The 21,532-nt window shown below is 43.3% G+C and overlaps 1 protein-coding gene across 4 annotated transcripts in view; it reads right to left on the bottom strand.

Moving 5' to 3' along the window:
- The window catches only part of EPB41L3 (erythrocyte membrane protein band 4.1 like 3), a 146,172-nt gene extending 141,237 nt beyond the window's left edge, over window positions 1–4,935 (bottom strand). For 3 of the 4 annotated variants that reach the window (XM_071737222.1, XM_071737223.1, XM_071737224.1), the window contains exon 1: window positions 4,704–4,909. The gene's annotated coding sequence lies outside the window, so the exon portion shown is untranslated. Of the gene's footprint in view, window positions 1–4,703 lie in introns of all 4 variants that reach the window. The other variant, XM_071737213.1, reaches the window with a different exon arrangement.
- Between the last annotated feature and the right edge of the window lie 16,597 nt (window positions 4,936–21,532).

Here is a 21,532-nt window from a genome sequence, read left to right as displayed (position 1 = left end):
TGACACTGGCTATGAAACTGAAAACATTGGTTCAGCTTCAGGCAGCAATTTTAGGGTCAATTGCTTCTTCATCAGACACTGAAGTCACAATTTTTCAAGCATCAAATTAACTGTGAATGATTTAGGGGATGGTGAACTTTAGTTATGCATTATTACAGTGGGGCCCCTGCCTCAAAAGCCTATCCTGTAATCCTTCTTGATATGCCAGGTGGGGGTTTTTTTCCTTCTTTTTTGCTAGAACCACACTTTAAGATGAACTCTGCAATTACACTACTTGCTTTTTGCTCCATCAACTCATCCCTGACTGTTATGCAGTCTCCAGCATACAGATGTCAAGTGGAGGAACGCACTTTCAAAGCCACATGAAGCATTTTATCCATTTATCACAAAAGTACATCAATATGGATTTTCCAGCTGAAAGCTTTTGAGAGTTTCCTCAAAACTTTTATGGTTCAGCTTGGATCCATTCCTAATCCTCAGGAAGGCTAAAAGACTTCATCTGGCACCACTCCACAATGAAATAAATAAACAATAAAGCCTTAATGAGGTCAGCTGTCCATAAAAAAAAAAAAAAAAAAAAAAAAAAGAAAAAGAGCCAACAACCTACACCAAAAAACAAGGCTCTGCGTCTCTCCCCTTTATTATCAGTATGTTACAGATCAAGCACAAACCCTGACACTGCAACTGATTGCACTCTGTATTCAGCTGAATCACACTGATATTTAAACAGCATCCCAGCCAATGCTCCAGCAAGCTAGAAGGGGTGGAAGCTAATGGAAATTGGAAAGCCATAGCTGCAGATGATGTCAGATTCAGATTTATGATTTCACTTGTTGGTGGAACTTCTAGAACATAATCCAACTTTTCTATTTTGCTGCCCCATGTAAATGTTATTAAAGTGTGCATATGAAAAAGCGTTCTTTAAAATGAAAAGGACTGTCCAGCAATACTCTGCAAATTCTATACATCTTCAGCTAATCTAGATGAGAAGTGTTATTTTGTGTCAAAATAGGATGCTCATATAACTTCATGGAAATAAGATAGGTGACATGAGAAATTACGAAATCCGCAGTGCAATGAAGATTTAACATTTAAGTGATACATTATGTAAAGCTGAGTTTGGTCCCCTTTTCATGTTCTACCTCCACAGCTTGATATCTGACCTCCAAGACAACTGAAAGCTTATAACATCACAACCAATGAGCTGTATGAGTGAAAATTCCCCATTGCTTTCAGCAAGGTAAAGGCAACATTAAACATCAGCACTATTAAAATCACCCCTCTATCCTTGCAATATAAAACCCAAGTGTTATTTGAGTTTCACAAAGCACAAGCTGTGGTAAGTCCTCAGAAGGTGAGAAACTTCAGGTCTTAGCAAGGTTTCATAGGTTCACCCAAGAACATCTCTATGAAAAAGGCATACACCCATATGCAAAGAAAGTTACACACAAGCATGGTGTGTGCATGTATAGACACACAAGTACATGTATATTAATTGAAATAATTTATAATTTATACAAAGCGTGCTTATCACCCAGCAGGTGGCACTCATATCACAAGCTCCTGAGGCTGTGAGCAGGAACCACTCTACAGGAGGCACCATCTTCCTGAAAGGTGAAACAACCATGGGCACCACCAGTAGTGTTCACCCCTTTTATGAAGACCTAAAGTGTGCAGCACCCAGGCCAAAATCCCATTAAGCTTTCTAGCCAGGCATAAACTCCATTAGCTCTCTCAGCAGCTACAAGACTCCCCTTCATTGCTGCTAATTCTCAAGTGCTCTTGCAGGCTTTCCAGAGGAGCAGCATTTTGAGAACAGAAATGGTTCTCAAATATTTTTGATGTAGTAGCAATACAATTAAATGTAAAGCTTCCTTCAGACTTCATCACTTCTTTTCTCCATTTGACACACCCAACTAGCTTTCAATTAGTCCCACTAATAATTTTGAAGATCTTATGAATGAGCAAATCAGAACTGGAAGAGGAAATGATATTTTCCTTTGATTAAAATTGAAGTCTTGTTTTCTCCCATAACTTAAGTGTCACTATCATATGTACATTCTTAATATACCTCTTCTTCAGCTGAATGGTGCTTCAACTTCAGCTGAGTGGGTTTGTTTTTAAAAAAATATTTTCTTTTCAAATTCAATATTCCACCCATCTCCCTCCTCTCTTAAAAAAAAAAATCTTCTTAGAAGCATCAATTTGAAATCATTAGCCCTGTGTGGAGCAGTGCTGTTCCCCGTAAGAGAATGCTTTGTGTCAGATGGAAAGATGCCTTTCCAAGGTCATTTCATGTTCCAATGGGTTTGTTATGAAGTTGTGGAACAGCAGATAAGGTTGCACGAGATAGTAAAGTGCCTTCCTAAGCTAGATCTCAGCTGTAATGTGCAACCATTATTTGAGCAGAGGACTTCTATAGCATTTACCTCTGAAAGAAACTTCATACGCTGAGATAAATTCTGCTGAAGGAAGGAGTAATACTGGGCTACTACTGTACTGATAATCTGTTTTTCTGCTATCTCCCAATTGAAGAAAAAGAAAAAAAAAAGTCAGAGGCTATTTTCTTGACAAATTTACATTATCTCCATGTGTTTATGGCACTTAGCAAAGGTTGGAGGGGTTCTAGAAACATCAGGGGGTATATCTAGGAAGTTTTGTTAAACTACCCAACCCTTTGTAATAATGAGAATTTGATGTCCATTTAGAAAATGGACATCTAAATGGACATGAAAAATGTCCATTTAGAATCAAAAGTGATGCCTCCAGATCACAAAAACAAGGATAGCAGATTATCTCCCAACAATTTCCAATGTTAAAAAGAAAACAAACAAACAAAAAAAAACAAACCCCAAACAAAACCAGAAAAATCCCAAAGCATATCTAAGAATGTATCTTTGAAAGTCTTGTAGCTTCAGTGTGAGGAATGATGATCCAGTATTTTTATGCCGTTTCTGACATAGCCCAAAAATGGAGGAAACCATATAGCAGTATCCTCTAAGCAAGCTTTTAATGCTGCCTGAGCCTATCCCAAACTCTGAAAGAAGGTAAGCATCTGGCAGCACATTGAATTGCGTGTCACCATTTCAGCCATCACGCCAGGGACTAAATCCTTCCCTGGAAAGAACAGAAGACAAGGGGAACAAGCACACGAAGTACAGAGAGACAGGGGAGAAGGAAAAAAAAAAAAAAAAAAAAAAAAAAAAAAAAAAAAAAAAAAAAGTCCTTCTCACTAATGGCTAGCTACATCTTAATGAGGTTTAAATCTTGACAAAGGATCGCCGATTTGGGAATCCAAAAATACACTTGGCATCGAAACAGACCTAGTGAAAGGGTGTTGGAGGTGTTTTTTCAAGTCCTAAATGAGCATTTCAGGGGTCCAACAGCCTGTCAAGAAAAATTAGAAAAATGGCCACCCAGCGCTGAACTGTGCACGAAATGCAGAGTTTCGGTGCTTCCAGTTCTGCATTGCACCCTGCACTGTAGCCCACCGCACCCACACACGCTCCCCAAATCCGGGTGCCCCCCACGCCGTTCCCCGCAAGCAGGGTGTGTGGGGAGGGCGACCCATCCCGCAGCGCTATCCGCAACCACTCCCGGGGCTCTGCTGCTGCTACTTTTAATTCTCCTGATAGTATCACTTTCCTAATGAACTGCTGTTACTACAGAAATGCAAGACGGTCGCCCGATGAGTAGTTTAGGGGATTTTTTTTTCTTTTTTTTTGTTCTGTTTTTTACACATCTGAAAAGGTAGAGAAAGGGGAGGGGGGGGGAATGGAGGTGGGTTGGGTAAGAGGGGGAGGGGGAAATAAATACGTTATAAATACCCACTATTAAGCATTTTTAACGCTTAAGATGCACTGACCCCGCCACCCGCCCGCAAAACCTTGCGGCTTCAGTAGGACTGGCCTCAAGGCTACACTAACCCACCTCAAAAATGGGTTTCAGCCCCCCGCATCAGCACCGCCTGGGCTTCCCTGTAGATCTTCTCCAGCCTGCGCAGCGCTGCGCGGTATCCTCACCTCCCCCCCCACATCCCCCCCATCTCCCCTTCCGCAGCCGCCCCCGCCGCGCAAAAGCCCGTAACTTTGCTGCCGCCGCTGTGCCCCAGCTTCCCGGCGGATCTTCCGCAGAAGATTCCTCGGAGGGGAAAGAGGCGGGAAGGGCGGCTGAGGGACAAGGCTCCCGCAAAAGCCATCCCCGCCTGCGGCACTCCCCGCACCGCACCGCCCGGCCCCGCGCAGTCCGCACCACGCCGCGGGCAGCAAGTCCGCTGCGCCGCCGGAGAGGGGGCGAGCTCCGCGCACCCTGAAACTAACCAGGGCGGGGGTTGGGGGCGAGGGGGGGGGGGAGAAGGAGAGGGGCAGAACACGGGACACCTCGAACAGCCAAAAGCAAAAAACGCGGAGGGGGAGCATGAAAAAAAGCGAGGGGGAGGCCCCGTACCGCAAACACGCGGCCCTTGCCCGGCTTCCCCGCGGAGCGGTGCGCAACGGCACGGCCGGGCACGGCGCCCCGCGGGGGCGGCCCGGGCAGCGCACGCCCCTCGGCCCTCCCCGTTGACCTCAAGCCAAGGACAGCTCGGCGGTCCCGCTGCGCATCGCGACCCGGTGGGCCCTGCTGCGCTGTGCCGAACCGAGCCAAGCCCGGCCAGGAAAGACGGCCCGGGGAAACGAGGGGAGCGGGAAACGGCAGCTCCTCACCTGAGCCTGCCCCGGGGGGTTCTTTCCGTCGCCGCTGCGCGGGAGTCACCTCCTCCCGCTCCCCGCGGGGAAGGCAGGCGCGGACAGCCCCGGCCCGCCGAAGTTACGCGCCGCCGCGGAGCGGGGCTCCCACCTGCAGCGCCCGTCAGACTCCGGCAGCCGGCACGGCTCAGCTCGGCACCGCGCTGCTCGGCACCGCGCTCCTCGGCCCGGCCCCCGGCTCCCGATTGGCGCCGCCACCGCCACCGCCCCGCCTCCGACCGACCGCACGGAGAGCCCATGGGGGCGGCCGGAGAGCGGGGCTGCCCCGGCGGCGGCAGTCGGCAAGACCCGGGTTTCCTTCCCTCGCCGAGCAGGTGAGGAGAGGTTCGGGGCATCGGCTGCCCCTGCACCCCACCCCATCACCGAACATACTAAAAGCGGTCCCGTGATGTTACTTTGTGCCGTCGTTTGGTGTCATTGGGCGTGTGAGGAGCCCGTTGGCACAGGCGGAGCTGCAGGAGATGCCGCCCGGCCCCAGCAAGTTGAAGATGGTCTTTAATTCCCTAAGGAGGCAGCGGTAGCCCGGGCGGGGTGTCACACGGGGACCGCCCCGTGGCGGACCCAGGAACACGACAAATGTCTTTGCAACAGCCTAAAAGATCGGGCCTGGTGAGCAGCCCCAGGACTGCCCAAGCAGTAGTGCCTGCCAGAAAACACGAAATCCCCATCTTTTTGGTCTCCTCCCCTCAACAGCTCACAGAAATTTCCAGTGTTTGTCTTTTTTTTTTTTTCTGTTTAAACTACAGGTGTCCCATGCACAAGTGTGTGGGAGTCACGGAGAAGGACAGTGTGTGGGACAGAAACAAGAATACTGGTGGGTGTGTGAAAAGACAGCTTGTTACCTCCAAGTAGTGAGAATCCCTTGGGAATGACATCCTAAACCTCTCGAAATTGAGGCCATGGATTTGGGAACACAACCCTCAGCCACATTTGGAGATGGTGGGGATACCCATGCAGAAGTGAAATATTTCCTGGAGAAAAGCATGTCGAGTTAGAACCAGAACCACTTTGGGCTGACTTGCCTTGGGCAAAGTGGTTGTGAGGTGTCCTGCCAGACTACAGGAAGAGGGTTCCCAGGCCAGCTGCTTTAGGTGTCATGCCTAAGTCACTAGTGTTGCCCTTATATCTGTCCCTGATGAGGTCTGGAAGTCACAACAAGACTGACTTACCCTCTGTGGGAAGCAGCCAGACTCACTGCATTTAGAAAGCCTGCCAGCTATGCAGCGCTGGCACTTAATGCCTGGCAAATCCCTCTGCCTGGTGGCAGGGAAGGCCATCTCCCTCCCAGACATCATGGCAAAAGGGAGGAAGGGCTGAGTTGTCCCTTGGCTCTTGGCCAGCAGTGCCTGCCGACCACCTCTGCCTGATGTTTATCCACGGTGCATATTATTGCTGAAATCCACCACGCATCGTCTTAAAGAGTTCAAAGGATACTTGTGAGGGAGATTTTACTTTGAAGGGGGCATGGGGTGCCAGGAGCCAGTGGCAAATGTTGAAGTTCCAATGATCAAATTTTTGTTCGGCATGCAAGATAATTTTCTGTGGTAAGTTCTGCTTCGGTCAGCTCAGCAAGAACATCCTGCTATCAAAGGGAGTTGTGTGGCAAGCAGATTTCCTGGACATTTAAATTTTATGTATTTATTTATTTTGCTGGGGAGCTATGTACAGTTATTGACTGTTACAGCTTCGCAAATTGATATGCAAGGTGTGATGGGGTCAAAGAGCCAGAGGCAAAAATTAATTAAAGAGCCTGACTTTTTTTTTTTGCTACTTGCAAAACATTCATAGAAACTGAAGTTCCAGTTCAATGTCAACATGCACAGGGCAAGGTGAGGAAGCTGGGACCTGGCCCTGGCCAATGCCTTGGCAGGTGACCACCAGCCAAGAGCTGGCAGTGTCATACTGGGGCAGACACAGCTCTGGCTGGGGATGGTGAGGCTGGGCTTCCCAGCTGGAGAAGGACTGAAAGGTGAGGAGGAAAGCTGTGAGAAGGAAAAGTGATTTGGGTCACACAACACAGATTTCCACTAGCTACCACAAGCAGGGCTGATGGTACATCATCCCATGGCATAAAGGGTTTCTTACATCTGCTCAGGTCAAGGGGTACTCTGGGAGATAGTCACGTGTGTAGAAAAAGTCCTACACAATGAGTTCTAGAGGTGGGGAGACTGCCAGAAGCTGGTGCTTTACCATGGATAGCATCAGGTACCTGGGGCTTTAGGGGAACTGTCTTCAGGCTCTTCAAAAGCAATCACTAGGCTCTGCTTTATTGGACAAAATGGCTGACATGGGAAAAAGGCCACGCCAGTCCCTGTCGGGGAGGCATTAATTAAAGGAACTAATGGTGAGTTCCTAAAATATCCATCAGAGTGATCAGGATGTCTGCTGAGAGAAATCTGACTTGCTGGGCTTCAAGTTGTGCCAAGTCATTGTGTTCATCAGGAAATGAGAGTGTTCTGGGGCAGGTAAAATACAAATAAATCATACTGACCCTACTCTGGTACTTTCTGCTTATATTTCCAAAGCCACATTTGGTGGGATGACTTACATACCTTTGTTACTTATTTACTTAATAGACTGTAACAGCTCTGAGGCCCTTTTTTTTGCTTGTATTGTGGTTAATGCTTTTAGCACATTGTAGAGGAGTCTGTCATCCTAAGCACCCATCTTTGAAATTCTCCTGCTCAGGATCCTTTGTGGAGTCTGCATTACAAGAATGTTAATCTGATTTATGGTAACCCATCTTGACAACTTGTGGTAATAGGTGATGTAAAGTTGAAACTTTGCGACAGAGAAGACATTTGTCTCTGGCCCTGATGTGAATGTGGAAGGCTCAGGGGGCTTGGGAGAGCACAGAGCCTATGAGTATGGGGTGGTAAATGAGGGGAAGTATTTACAGCATCACTCTAAAGAGCCATTTACACCAGAGAGCATCATTATTTCCATATATATCAGTACTTCCCAGTGTGGGCTGGCCTCATATATTCAAACTTTTATGGACCCTCCATATTACTTGTGTGGCAGTGGTGGGTTTTTTTACTTTAAATGAACCTAATTAATAATAATTTGTCTGCCACTGTTTATTAACACACTGCCAAGAGTGGTGGGAGAGGAGTTCCTGGTTGTCGTTGCTCTCCAAAGGAGGAGTCCAGCCCCTCTTGAACTCCATGTTCCAAGGATGAGGCCAGAGGCACAGGTTTACAACTAAATTTGGTTCACATAAAAGAAGTAATATATACTACAGTAAATATGCTATGCAGATGGCATTCTTTCAGTGGAAAGGCCTCTCTGAAAGGTCTCCATGGCCTCACCATCTCTCGCTCACCAGCTGGAAGCAGCGGCTCCTGGCATCCTCTTACCCCCTCAGGCACACCCCACAGACCTTTCACTGTGGCATGGATCCTCACTCCCATACGGTGCAAATTGGTTCCTGAAAAGTTTTCTAGTCTCACAACTTCCCTGCTTGCAGCAAAATCCAAGACCACTTGTTTAAAAGCTCCACTTCCAGTAAATGAAACTGCATACCATAGAAGCAGCTTTGCCCATGCCTGGTCATTTGAAATCAGTGGGGTTTATTAGAAGGACTAGGGCAATGTTTGTTGTAATTTGCCAGTCCCTGAGGATTGCTTCTGAATCAGAGGCCATTATTATCTGAGATCAGAGCTATCCACAGCTTTATTTTTATACTATCATCAGCACACTTGATTTTTGAAAGACAAAGAAAACCAAACATTAAGAGGCTGCACCCCTGTGCCAGAAATATATGAGTTTGGGACTGAAACAGGTTTATTGAAATCAATATACATTTTTTCATTGATTTCTCTCTGCAGTAAGGCCTCCTTTAAAGCTTGTCAGCTTTTTCTGGTAAAGCTGAAATGAGGCTAACCTGAAGTATCAACATTGAGTAGTCTGATGTGATATTTCTCTCTCCTCTCTCTTTCTCCTGACTTCTGAGACACCATGGAATTTAAAAATATTAAAATATTAAAAATATTTTTATCACATTTGCTGAAAGTGCGCAGGCTGCCAGAAATAATGCAAAGTGCATGCAAAATTCAATTTAGCATTCACAGGAGCCTTGACCAGATGATCTAACTAGTCATTTGTAGCTAGCTATGTCTGTAATTACATGTCCACATCATACCATCTAGTATTTTAAATTCATCCTATGCCATATTTTCATTCAGTAAAAGGAATTTACCCTGACATCATTCTTTCCCCATGTCACAAGAGCAATATTTCACTCTTGATAAGAAAAATGCCATTTTTTGTTAAAAAATTGCAAGTGACAGAGCCATTTCTATGTCACAAAGCTTTTCCTCTGTATTGATTGTCTCCATATTTAGTGAATAATATAAATTAATTTCAGAATAATAATAATCTGTGGTGCATATCTATCAAATTATACAGAAAAGACTTGAAATTACTGTAAATTAGTATCTCATCATACATAAAATGCCACTTTTGTAGCCTCTGTAGCTTGACTCCTAAAAAGAATAAAAAGAAATACATTATTTGACATTTTAAGTGGACTGGCATTCTTCTACAATGAGGTCACTACCTTGAAAGATAAGGGGAAAGTGGTGGATATTGTTTACCTTGACTTTAGTAAGGCTGTTTCCTTTCACTGTTTTCTGTAAGACCCTCATAAATAGGCTGCTCATTTATGGGTTAGATGAGTGGACATTGAGTTGAACTGAAAACTGAATGACCAGGTCTTGTGGGTTGTGGTCAGTGGCACAAAGTCCAGTTAGGGGCATGTCACTAGAGATTTACTCAAGGGCTCTGTGTTGGGACCAATGCTGTGTAGCATCTTCATTAATCCTCAGGATGATGGGGCAGAATGCACCCTCAGCAGGTTTGCACATGAGATAAAATTGGGAGGTGTAGAGGATATACCCAAAAGTCATGCTGCCATCCAGAGGGACCTTAATATCCTGGAGAAATGGGAAGAATCTTATGTAGTTTGATAAAGGGAAATGCAAACTCCTGCAACTGGAGAGGAACAGCCCCAAGCAACATCAGTATGGGCTGGGGGCTGATCAGCTGGAAATCAGCTTTGCAGAGAAAGACCTGGAGGTCCTAATGCACAAGCAGCTGACCATCAGCCAGCAATGTGCCCTTATGACAAAGAAGACAAAAGGTATCCTGGGCTGCATGAGGAGGAGTGTTGCCAGCAGGTTGAGGGTGGTGATTTTTCCTCTCTGCTGAGCACTGGTGTGGCTGGGTCCAGTCTTGGGCTCTGCAGTACAGGACAGATGTGGATCCTGAAGATCACTAAGAGACCTGAGGTTCTGAGGTGTGAAGAGATGCTGAGAGAGCTAGGACCAACTTTTCTGGATTCACATAGTGCTGGTTTGGGTTTGGGGTTTTTTTGGGGGGGAGGGGAGGCAGAGTGGCACCTGTGGGAAGATGCTGAAAGCTCCCCCAGCTTCAAAAAGTCCGGTCCCACCTCTGGCAAATGTTGAGCCCATCAGTGACAATGGACACATCTCCACAATTAACATATTCAGAGGGGGGAAACCAGTGGCTATAAGAGCTCAGAGCAAAGGAGAGGAGGAGAGAACGATCCCAGAGGTGTGAGCAGTGCCAGAGCAGAGATATCGAGGCCAGTGAGGAAGGAGAGATAGTGCCTGAGCATGATAGTTCCTGATAGTTCCCCTGCATGCCATGGTGCCTGAGCATGATAGTTCCTGATAGTTCCCCTGCATGCCATGGTGAGATGGCAGCTGTCCCCGTGCAGCCCATGGATTAGCACAGTGGAGCAGCCCATGATGGATCATGGTGGAACATAAATGGACCTGCAGCTGTGGCCCACCTGGCACCAGGGCAGGTGACTGTTCCTGAAGCCATCTGTGACTCTGTGGGACACCCACACTGGAGCAGTTTGCTCCTGAGGGACTGCACCTTGTGTGAGGGACTCATGTTTGAGGGGTTTGTGAAGGACTCTCTCCTGTGGGAGGTACCCCACCTTGGAGTAGGGGAAGATTGTGAGGAATCCTTCTCCCTGAGGAGGAAGGAGTGGCAGAAAACAACCTGTGACAAACAGACCATAAACCAGCCCTGTCCCCCTGTGCCACTTGAGGGGGGAGGAGGTAGAGCTATTGGAAGCGAAGTAATTTGGGCCTGAGAAGACGGGGGTGGAATAAGTTATTTAAGCTCTGGTTATTTTCTCTTTGCCGTATTTTGATTTCATTAATAATATATTAAATTGATTTTTTCCCCCAGGTTGATTCTGTTGTTCCCATGACTGTAAGTGATGAGTGGAACCCTGCTAGTCCTTGTCTTGACCCATGAGGTTTTAGGTGGATTTGCTCCTCACCATCTCAAAGTGGGGGAGGCAGAGTGAATGGCCATGTGGTCCTTTTTTACCATCTGGGCCTTAACCATGACACTGTTCAGGCTGGAAAGAGCAGGCTCAGACGTATCAATACCTGATGGAAAGGAACAAAGATGAGGGAACCAGGCTCTATTCAGTACTGCCCGGTGCCAGTTCAAGAGGCAATGTGCATGAATTAAAACACAAGACACTCCATCTGAAGACAACCCCACACACACACTTTTTACAGTGATGGCAATCAAACACTGGCACAGGTTTCCTAGAGAGGCTGTGGAGTCTCTCTCCTTGGCCATATTCAAAAGCCATCTGGACATAGCCCCGGGCAACGTGCTGGAGGTGCCCTGCTTGAGCAGGGGGGTTGGAGCAGATGACCTCCAGAGGTCCCTGCCAACGTCAGCCATTCTGTGATTCTGTGTGTAATTCAGATATCCCACAGAGAAGAACTCTTCCTATTTATCAATAAAAACCAGCAAAATATTCCACTGAAATTCCGCTTTCTGCCTTTGATGAAAGAAAATGTTACACATCATTAAAACCACACCAGCATATTAAAACCATATTATGCTTGTAAAATAAAGCACATTTTTTTCATCTTGCCATCTAATTTGCATCTGCATTAATCTGAAAAATTAAATAAATCCACATGGATGTGCTAATTAGGATGCAAAGTAGGTATGCTCTTTAGTTTGAACTCAAAATATTTCTGTTCAAAGTTTGGGATGGAACATGTACACTACCATGTTTCACATTAAAAAAATACAGACAATTTCCAATCAGAAAGCTCTTTCAAGATGAGGGAGATGGTATTGCAGATTGGCCATTCTGCCTTATAATGGCTCATCAGTCCAGGCCAAAAGTGCAGTAAAACCAGAGAAACATCTGTCCCTGGTCTGGTTGACCTGAATATGCAAGAGGCATATTGTGTTCCTGGACAGGACTGGCAGCTGCCTGCAAGTGTGAAGTCTGGACAATCACAGACCACACTGAAGTGGGAATGCATGCTGATTGTCTCTCTTTCAAATGAAATGTAAGAGGAATTAAAGCCTCATTTGTTTGGTGGTAATTGAAACAAGACGAGCCACCGCCTAAAGGTGCAACACAATATGGGGAGGCTGGACTGGAGGCTGGGCCATGTGGCTGGAAGGGTTTCACTGGAAACTGGTTGCAAAAAACAGGAAACGAGGCATTGATTTGGTTAAGTTCTGCCTTAGCTTGTGGGTGGAATGAATCACAAAGTGAGTGGGCAGCTGGGCAAGGCAGTGTGTGGCCCCACAAGGTAGCCAAGAATAAATTACTTTTTCTTTTTTCTTTCCAACCCTGAAGAAGATCTCGCAGGTTCCTGTCACGTCTTCCTGTGTTGCGGTGGAAAATATATTTATATTTTACCACACAGATTTTACCCAACTCCTAAAAACAATATCCACTTGAAGCAGTCCTGGAACTCTGTTAACTTTAGCTCTGTGCAAGGAGCAGCCTTACCTAGTTGCAACACTGTATAACCTACAGCTCTTAAATCAGTCTCCCATAAAGCTGGCTAGAGTCCCATCGCAGTGTCAATGAGAACACATCTCCCAAAACAGTCTGAAAAAGATGTGAATGACAGTCTTGGAGCTGTACAGCTTCTCCCAAAAGTTATGAAGCCTTTCTTCCTTTAGGGGTAAATACATAAAGCAACATCTAATTTGTATTAATAACTTTTTCAGCTGCTTAAATACTCCCAGCCTGATGAATTTTTTCAGGCTGTTCTGATTTCTCTGAATGTATTAATCTCCCACACCTGTTATGTTACTGCAAACAGTGGGCTGTGCCATGCTACTTGTGTTTTGGATTTTCTTCTATGCTTCTTGAAGGTTCCTGACCAGATAGCTTTTTTAAAATTATAAAATACTAATGAAGTGTCCTTCAGATTGCTCTCCAGGTAAGGTTCTGTGTCTGGATGGTCTGTGGCATCAAAGAAACACCGTTCAATGCCAAATCCCCCGCCTACGTGACTCTAGCTAACCATTCTACTCATGGTTCTTGTCAAACAGGGAATCTGCAGCAATGAGTAATTGTGTACAGACTACTGCTTTTTCCTTGCCAGCACCTCGTCTCTGAATGCAATGCCATTTGTGTACAGAGCTAGCCAGATGTGTGCCACAGCTTGATTTCCTGGGGCTGCCTGTGCAAATGCTTCCAGAAGTGCTCTCTGCCCCCATGACATGATAAATACCTTCAGGATGTTATATAGTACTGAAGCAGCAAAGCTTGACTACATTTGCCTTAAATGTGCCCCTTTTCAGTTTGTTGAAAAGTCATCTTCCCTTATTAACACGCCCATGAAGCCCATGGGTAACGTTTTTTGTCATGTCTGGCTGAACCTTTTTTAATTTGCCAGCAGAAATTGTGATTCTGTAGTCTGAGCTGATAGTTTGTAATCTGTGTTTTTTCACAGGTGCACCAAAAAGGTGAAAATTCTAGCCCAGATTTCCATGCCAGAGCTTGCTGAAGAAGTCTATCAACACAGGGGGACAGAATGTATGCCTTAGTCCTTGGAACAAACTGGTGCCTTGTAGTTAAAGACAGATGAATATTTATTTGGAAGGGTTATTTGTTGTATCCTCTGTCAGTCTCTGCCTCTCATTACCCCCTTGCAGTGCTAAAGACTCAGATACCCAAAACATGGCATGGCATTTTTTGCCACCTTGTACACCCAATCTGTGGAAGCAGAGGAAAGCTGGTGGCAAGAGCTGAGGTAAGAAGTGTGTGTAGCCCCCTGAGATGGGAGGTAAGAAGAGGGCATGAGTGAATGATGCAGATCTTCCCTGAGTTTGGGATGGGCCTACAGATTACAATCTTGCAGTACTTGCCAGCTTCATATTCCCTTGCCTTTCACTTCTCTCTCATTCCTCTTTTTTTTTTTTTTTTTTTTTTTTTTTTTTAATTATTTTTATTCTTTTGACAATGTGCAATACTGGGGGCTTATAATCACACTTTGCTATAGCAACTGTGCCTGTGTTTTAGCAGACTGGAGCTGCGTCTGCTGAGAGACATGGGCTAAGATGGACATAGAGAGACAGGTCCAGCTGTAGGTGAGGCTGATTTTATTTCCATGCAACCTACCACAAGCCTTAAAAAGACATTTAGTAGAGCTTTCTCGTGTAGCTGCCTTTTTTATTCTTTTCTTTTAAAGTTCAGGCTTTTATAGTAGAGAAAATAAAGATGACAAGTGATCTGAAAACATTCTGGGGATCAGAAAATTTGTAAAGGTGCTTCCTGACAGCCATTATGTTTTGACTGTGGCATTTCTCTATGGTTTTTACAGTTACTATTACAGCCCTTTGGTTGTCATATGTGATTTTTACAGCACAGATCATGGACCTGTTAGAAAAGGATCACTGAACATACTGAAGATTGATAATCTGCAGAAAATGCTATACTTAAAAATATATAGGCTTGAAGCAGGAGTACCTAGTAGACTCACACATGTTTTCAGACCATATTTTTCTCCTTGATTAGCTCACAGATTTCAGATTCTGGAGAGGAAGGGTTAAACCTCCTGACAGCTGCAAAAATTTTCACAAAATCAAGTGGTGTGTGTATCGTTAAAAAAAATATCCAGAAAATTAGTCCAGACTCTTCACAGTAGTGACTGAAAGACAGAAGGTAATAATTCCTTAGTGAGATAATGTTTGTCACTAGTGGGTATCAATGTGGAGTCTTTTTTTTTCCAAATTTAATTTTCAGTTTTAAATATAGGGATCAAAACTGAAGATTAAAACAGGAACAAAAAAGGGCTTCTTACTTATTACATATTAATGTTCATGTGGACCCTACTTGAAAAACAGAAGACTTCAAGTGCGCTGAAGGATAAAACAACAATAGATAATGCATTCAGAAATATACAATAGCATTACTTAGGCTAAATAATTACAAATACATTGACATATTTGACTACTTTCATACAATTTACTGACTCCACACAGTAAAACCAAGTGCATACAATTGCCAAAGCAGTGATGTAAACATATCTACATGCAGTTCTTCTTTGACACCACTAATGTCTTTCTTAATCATATGAGTGGAGCCACACTTTTTCAGATGTTGCTGGAAGACAGTGAATCTGTAAGCAAAGGGTACATACAGCTTCTGAAACTTGGCTTCACAGAAGGCAGACATCTGCTTTGCTTATGTATTATAACCTGAATAATAATGTGGAGAGTAAGTGCAAAAACCATGTAACAACACAGTCAAAGCTTACCTGTAATTAATGTGCTTTTTTGTGAACAAGATTGAATGGTCTTCTTGTCATGGTCATCACTCCAGTGTGGCAACTAAAAAGAGCATGTACAGAGCAGCAGCTTTGTATCCTGGGATATTAACATTGCAGGAGATTAATATTCTGACTTCTGAGTGTTTATTGCATAAGGAGTAAAGAATATATAGAGTCCATAAAGAACAAAAATGCCTACACATTTCCATGTATGTATTATGTTACCAAAAGCTGTGACTTTTTCCAATTATCATTTATGGCATTTTGTCCTACTACATGCTATACCTTACACATCTGAGGCTGTCTTGCTTGCAGTGTCAAAGATTTGTCTTGTCAGTCTGTTTTTACAAGCAAATTTATGTCCTAAAAATCTTTATAGCTGCTTGCAGACACACCTGCCCAATCAATACCTTGCCATACACACCGTAAGGCAGTTGTGGGAAGTGTCAGGGTCTGCACAGCACTGTGATCCATGTGGGTCCCTGTGATCCTTCCAGACAGACAGCAGAGACTGTCACCAATGTAGGAAAACAGATATAAAACCTTCAAGCCATGATCAGCACTTTGGGGAGAAAGGCAGCCGTGTGTTTTATGTGGTACCATTTCTCTGATAAGACTATCAGAGGTTCAGAGGACATACTTGGCCTTCAAAATCATTGTTACAGTCAGACTTGTGACCTTCTAGCTTGATAAGAGAAAGTTTCACATTTTATTTACAAAACTGTTTTAAATATTTTTTACATTCTTTTGATAAAATTGTGTATGGTTTTTGTGCTTGAGCACCTTGCTCAGTTAAGCGTCCGAAAGAACAAAATTACTTTTAAACATAACCATTAAGTGCTCCCCTGAATTAGAACATTATTGACTGAATTTCATGCCTATAATAAAGCTAATAAAGCAGGTTACTGGAGCAGAATTTGAGATTTTCATTCAGATTTATAATAAGACAGAAGGAAATTGGCTAATGTATATTGACTATGAAAGGTTACTGTGACAAAAGACAAAGGCTGACAGTTCAATCAGAAAGACAGTGCTGAGGAACTTTTCCTCACACTGAAGATGAATTCATAGAACCATACAATCATAGAATAATTTGGGTTGGAAGGGACCTCTAAAGGTCTTCTAGACCAACCCCCCTGAAGTAAGCAGGGATTTCAACTAAATCCAGTTTTCTCAGAGGCTCGTGAAGCCTCACCTTGAATATCTCCAAGAATGAGGCCTCAACTACCTCCCTGGGCAACACGTTCCATTTTTCCACATCCCTCATGGTAAAGACTTTTTCCTAACATCCAATATAAATCTACTTTTCTCTAATTTAAAACCTTTCTCTAATTTAAAACCTTTGCCCCTTGTCCTATCACTTGTCCTATCACTAGTGATACTGGCCCTTGCAAACAATCCTCCAACCTTCAGATGCTGGAAGGTTGCTATTAGGTCTTCTCAGAGCCTTCTTTTCTCCAGGCTGAACAACCCGAGCTCCCTCAGCCTTTCTCTGTAGAAGAGGTGTTCCAGACCCCTGGTCATTTTCGTGGACCTCTTCTGGGCTCACTCCCACTTGGTGAGCAGGATATTGTGGGGGACTGTGTCAAAGGCCCTGCAGAAGTCCAGATCACTAGGTCTCCTTGTCCACTGATGTAGTTACCCTATCATAGGAAGCCACTAGGTTCCTCAAGCAGGATTTGCCCTTAGTGAAGCCATGCTGGCTGTCTTTGATCACCTTCCTGTGAGGTTGCCACTGAAGACCGAGGAAAAAATGTAGAGAACTTCAGCTTTCTCATCTAGGTCTCCAGACATTCTCTTCAGGGGTGTGGGAGGATACATTTTCTTTAACCTTATTTTTCATTGATGTACCTGTAGAATCCCTTCTTGTTATTCTACACATCCCTTGCCAAGTTCAGCTCCAACTGAACTCTGACTTCATCCCTACACAATCAGACAGCACCTCTATACTCTTTCAAAGATACCTGTCTCTGCTTGAACTGTCTGTGCAGTTTCTAATTACATTTTAGTTTGACCAGCAGGTCACAGCTCAGCTACACTGGTTTCTTCCCTTCTTTACTAGCTTTCTTACACCTGGGGATCAAGAGCTCTTGCATTTGATGGATAGAAGATCTGCCAGCTCTTTTCTGCTCCCTTGTCCCTGAGGACTGTTTCCCAGGGTGTCCTATTGAGTAAATCCTTGAAGTGCTGGAATTTTTCCACTCTGATATTCAGGGTCCCCACTGTGCTTCTTGACTGACTCCTGACCCTTAGCACTTTGAATTCCACCAGTGCATGGTCACTGAAGCCCAGGTTGCCTCCAGTCTTGAGATCCCTAATTAGCTCACCTCCACTGGGGACAGATATGTCCAGTATTGCATCCCCTTGGGTAGGGCTGTCTATTTCTTGTCAGAGAAATTATCAATGAGGCACTTCAGGAGCCTCCTCTATTGCCTACAGCTTGCTGTGTTACTTTTCCAGCAAATGCTGGGGTGGTTAAGGTCTCTCAGCACGACAAAAACCTGTGAAAATGATGCCCCCTGTAGCTGGAGTAGGAATGCTTCATCAATAGGTTCCTTTTTACTGGGAGGCCTGTAGAAGACTGGACAAAAGGTTCCCCTTGTTGCCTTGATCTCTAATTCCTACCCATAAGCTTTTAACTTGCTCATGACTATTTTTTAGGGACATCTCTTTGCATTCAGTGCATTTCTTAACATAATTCGTGATACAGTGAATTGCTCAGTCCTAGGCAGGATAATTTATCCCAATTCTTATGCAGAAACTTACAGTTTATATTGCATTTAAACGTTCTGTTGATACTAGATACATCCTACTAGATGCCAGGAATTGCATAAATTTTCTATTGGTTATTCTTTATAAATTAAGTCGCTGTACAGAGAGTAAATCCTACAGAATAACTTTACCAGAAAGTAACAAGGATGTTGCAGTAGAAGTAGCAGAAATAGTACAACTCAGAAACAAATACTGTTCTTGCAGAAATGCTTTTTCTGAGAAATGAAAATGCTTTAGACTGAAATCCAGAATGGAAAAAAAAAATCAATAGCATTAATTGGGAAAAATCATTCTGTGTATTAACAGGGGAGGAATGACTCAGAGTTCAGGATTTGACAGTATAAACTCAATATTCTTAACTTCGGAATTCTAAAATGAAAATCCTAGATTTATGACCTCAGTCCTGCAACCGCTATAGCAAATATTATCAAAAGACAATATGATAAACTATGATAGTTTAGTATCTGTTTTCATCTACTCTTCAGTTTAAGTGTATTTTGGTCTAGCAAATCTTACCATTCCAAAATGAAAAAAGTACCTTGGGACTGTAGATATAATCTGTTTTATATTGCTTCTAGGCAGGACACCATCAGCAATTGCTCCCAAAGTACATTTCAAATTTTGTTCCAGTCTGTGACTGGTCAATGTGTCTGATACAGCTACTAATGGCCAACTCACACCTGAGAGAGGTGCTTATCATGCTGTCAGACCCAAATGCAATTTCACCCACTGTACCCCAGGTCCAAGCAAGATCTTAATAAATAATTAATTCTGTGGAGAACTCTAAAACCACCAGGCTGTGAGATCTGGGCAATTTCTATTAGTTCCACAAAGCTCCAGTTTGCTTTTGACAGTAACCCTTTAGGATTTCAGTGATGAGGGAAATACTTGGCACAACTAGATGCATCCTGCAGACTTCAGACTTCAGACCAACTCCCACATGGGTGTAATAGGAGGGAATGTTTCTAAGTTCCCACACTGGCATTTTGGACAGAGAGATAAGAAATATTTTCAAACACTGTGCTTCCAGCAAAATGGAAAATTCTGTCTCATCTGGTTAATGTGTCAGTACATCTGGGTAACTCTGACCAGGATGGTGATGACTCCTGTGGTTGTTTCTTATTTTATTTTTTTTTCCTGAATAGAAACAGAAACAGGTCCATTCTAGCTAATCTGGATTAATTCCACCTTGTAAGAATGACAATAAAATAGCCTTTGTTATGAAATGAAAATGAATTAATAAAATGAAGAAAACATATCTGAATTAACTTAACTAGCTATTTAAGCAAAGAGTGTGAGATATTTGAAGTGTTTCTGTTCCTTAGATGTCACAAATGCTACTGTTTATTGTTTTCAAAATGTCTTTCTATGAATATATTGCAACTGTATTTAAGAATAATGACTCCATAAGATTTGTCACCCGTGAACTATGTGCACTGCTGGTAAACACAAACACAAGGTTTTTAAGAATCACACTCGCTTCAGAGTTTAGCAAATGGCCACAGAAATCCCTCATCTTTCCAGTCCTTGTTTGCCTTTTCCTTTCCTTTTCTTAAGTTCACCTCAATTTATTAACCTCTTGCAAACTGTCCCCTTACAAGGTCCTGCAGAGACCTCTCAGCCTAGGGATGGCTCTACGGATATCTACAAATACCTTCAAGTGCCTTCAGCTGCCAGGCTGGAACCTGTGAAGAGGTAAATCTGACTCAGTTACTTTCTGGCCAGAATTTTTTGTGTCTTGCACTATAGGTGATGTAGTAACCATCCTAATTCCTCTGGTTTCTACTATTAAGCAAATTTTAAAAACTACATTAAACATTTTTGCAAATACGTGTTATGTATTGTAGCTGTTTTCTGCATGTGTTTATTCACTTGGAAAGAAAGAATATTGGGGGAAAAAATCCCTTTTCAAGTTGTTGAAAAAAGTAAAATTACAATACATACACAGGTAGAAGAGAAAACACATTAATATTGTGGTTTGATTAGTAAACTATTTGCAGGAAGAAATACTGTATTGGAGAAAAAGCCATACCATGTAGCAGATACTTCCTTGGTAAAAAAATTCCCATATTTTTAATGAAAATATTTTTCAAAATGGAAACATCATTATATTACCTTTGCAAACTATTTGAGCTAAGCGAAAGACTTTTCGAAGACTTTCCAAACATTTCTTTTTAACTTCAGCAAAGACCTTTACCTTTGATTTGATCCACTTTCTATGGATTATTAAAGAATGAGAAATATTTCCACTGAGATCAGTTATTAAATAATAGGCCATTAGCTTGTTTTCTTTCTGGAGGGGATGATGCCAAATAATTTACTTTTACTATAGGTCAGATATCACCAGTACTGAGAGCCTTGGATGTAGTTTTTAAATGCTTTGGTGGATCTGTAACTGCACTTCCCACTGCCGAGGACTTCTGATTTTCCCAGCTCATCAAAATGTATTTATTCAGTTCATCTTACCCATCCAGCTCCAGTTCAGGCCTCTTTTCAGGAGGAGAACTTCACTGAACAGTCAGAAGACACAGGAACAAAGAGAAGGGGTTTGTCTGTTTGTTTATAATTTTCCTTTGTGATGTCCCCCAGGAGTGAAAAAAAGAATAGTTCACAGCCTGGTAAGATCAGAACAGCAAAAGTATTTGCAGCATGGCACACAATAAAGCACTGCTTACTTGGGAATACTCTATTCCCAGCCAGCACCATCCTGTGAGACCCAGATCAGCTCCAGACCCTGCCACAGATTTGCTTTGGGAGCTAAGATTCCCCTCATCTCCGGAGACTTTTCTTCTCTGGAGACCCCTAAGAGACTGATGCAAAACAGATCTGAGCCTCTACAGGATATCTGGTTATTTTTCCTTTTTTTTTTTTTTTTTTTTTTTTTTTTCTCTATGGAAGGGTAGATTTTTAATTATTACTTTAAATTTTTTTTGTTCGTTTTCATTCCCAGTGACAACATTCATATCCCAGTCAATTTGTGGTTATTTTACAAGCATATTTTCTTTAATCATGGCATGGAGCAGACCACTAATTCTCTCCTTCTGGATGGCTGTGGTGAGACCACACATACTCTGTGCTGAGGACAAGCAGACTGGAAAGAGATGAGAAGACAGATCAAGAACAAAATACCATTAGCATTCGAATGCTGTTCCCATCTGGACAGTTCTTCTATGGTTCTTCATGAAGCTGGAAAACTTTAGGATCTTTGGGCTCCATGGCCTGGATCTCAGTCCTTTTTTTCCACTGATTTATTGTTTCAAAAGTGATGACAAATAGCTACCAACGAGACCTTGGAGGTAGTCCAAAGCAACCAGTAGCCCATGCTATCTGTTTTGGTTGAGAGACACAAAAATGAGAAAAGAAGGTTTTGAGCTGCTATGCTAGAGAGAACAAATGGCCCCTGTGGAATACCTAATGCAGGAA

The sequence above is a fragment of the Heliangelus exortis genome, chromosome 2 (assembly GCF_036169615.1).
Source record: "Heliangelus exortis chromosome 2, bHelExo1.hap1, whole genome shotgun sequence".
In the NCBI taxonomy this organism is placed as follows: Eukaryota; Metazoa; Chordata; class Aves; order Apodiformes; family Trochilidae; genus Heliangelus; species Heliangelus exortis.
This window is presented reverse-complemented; position numbering and strand designations above follow the sequence as displayed.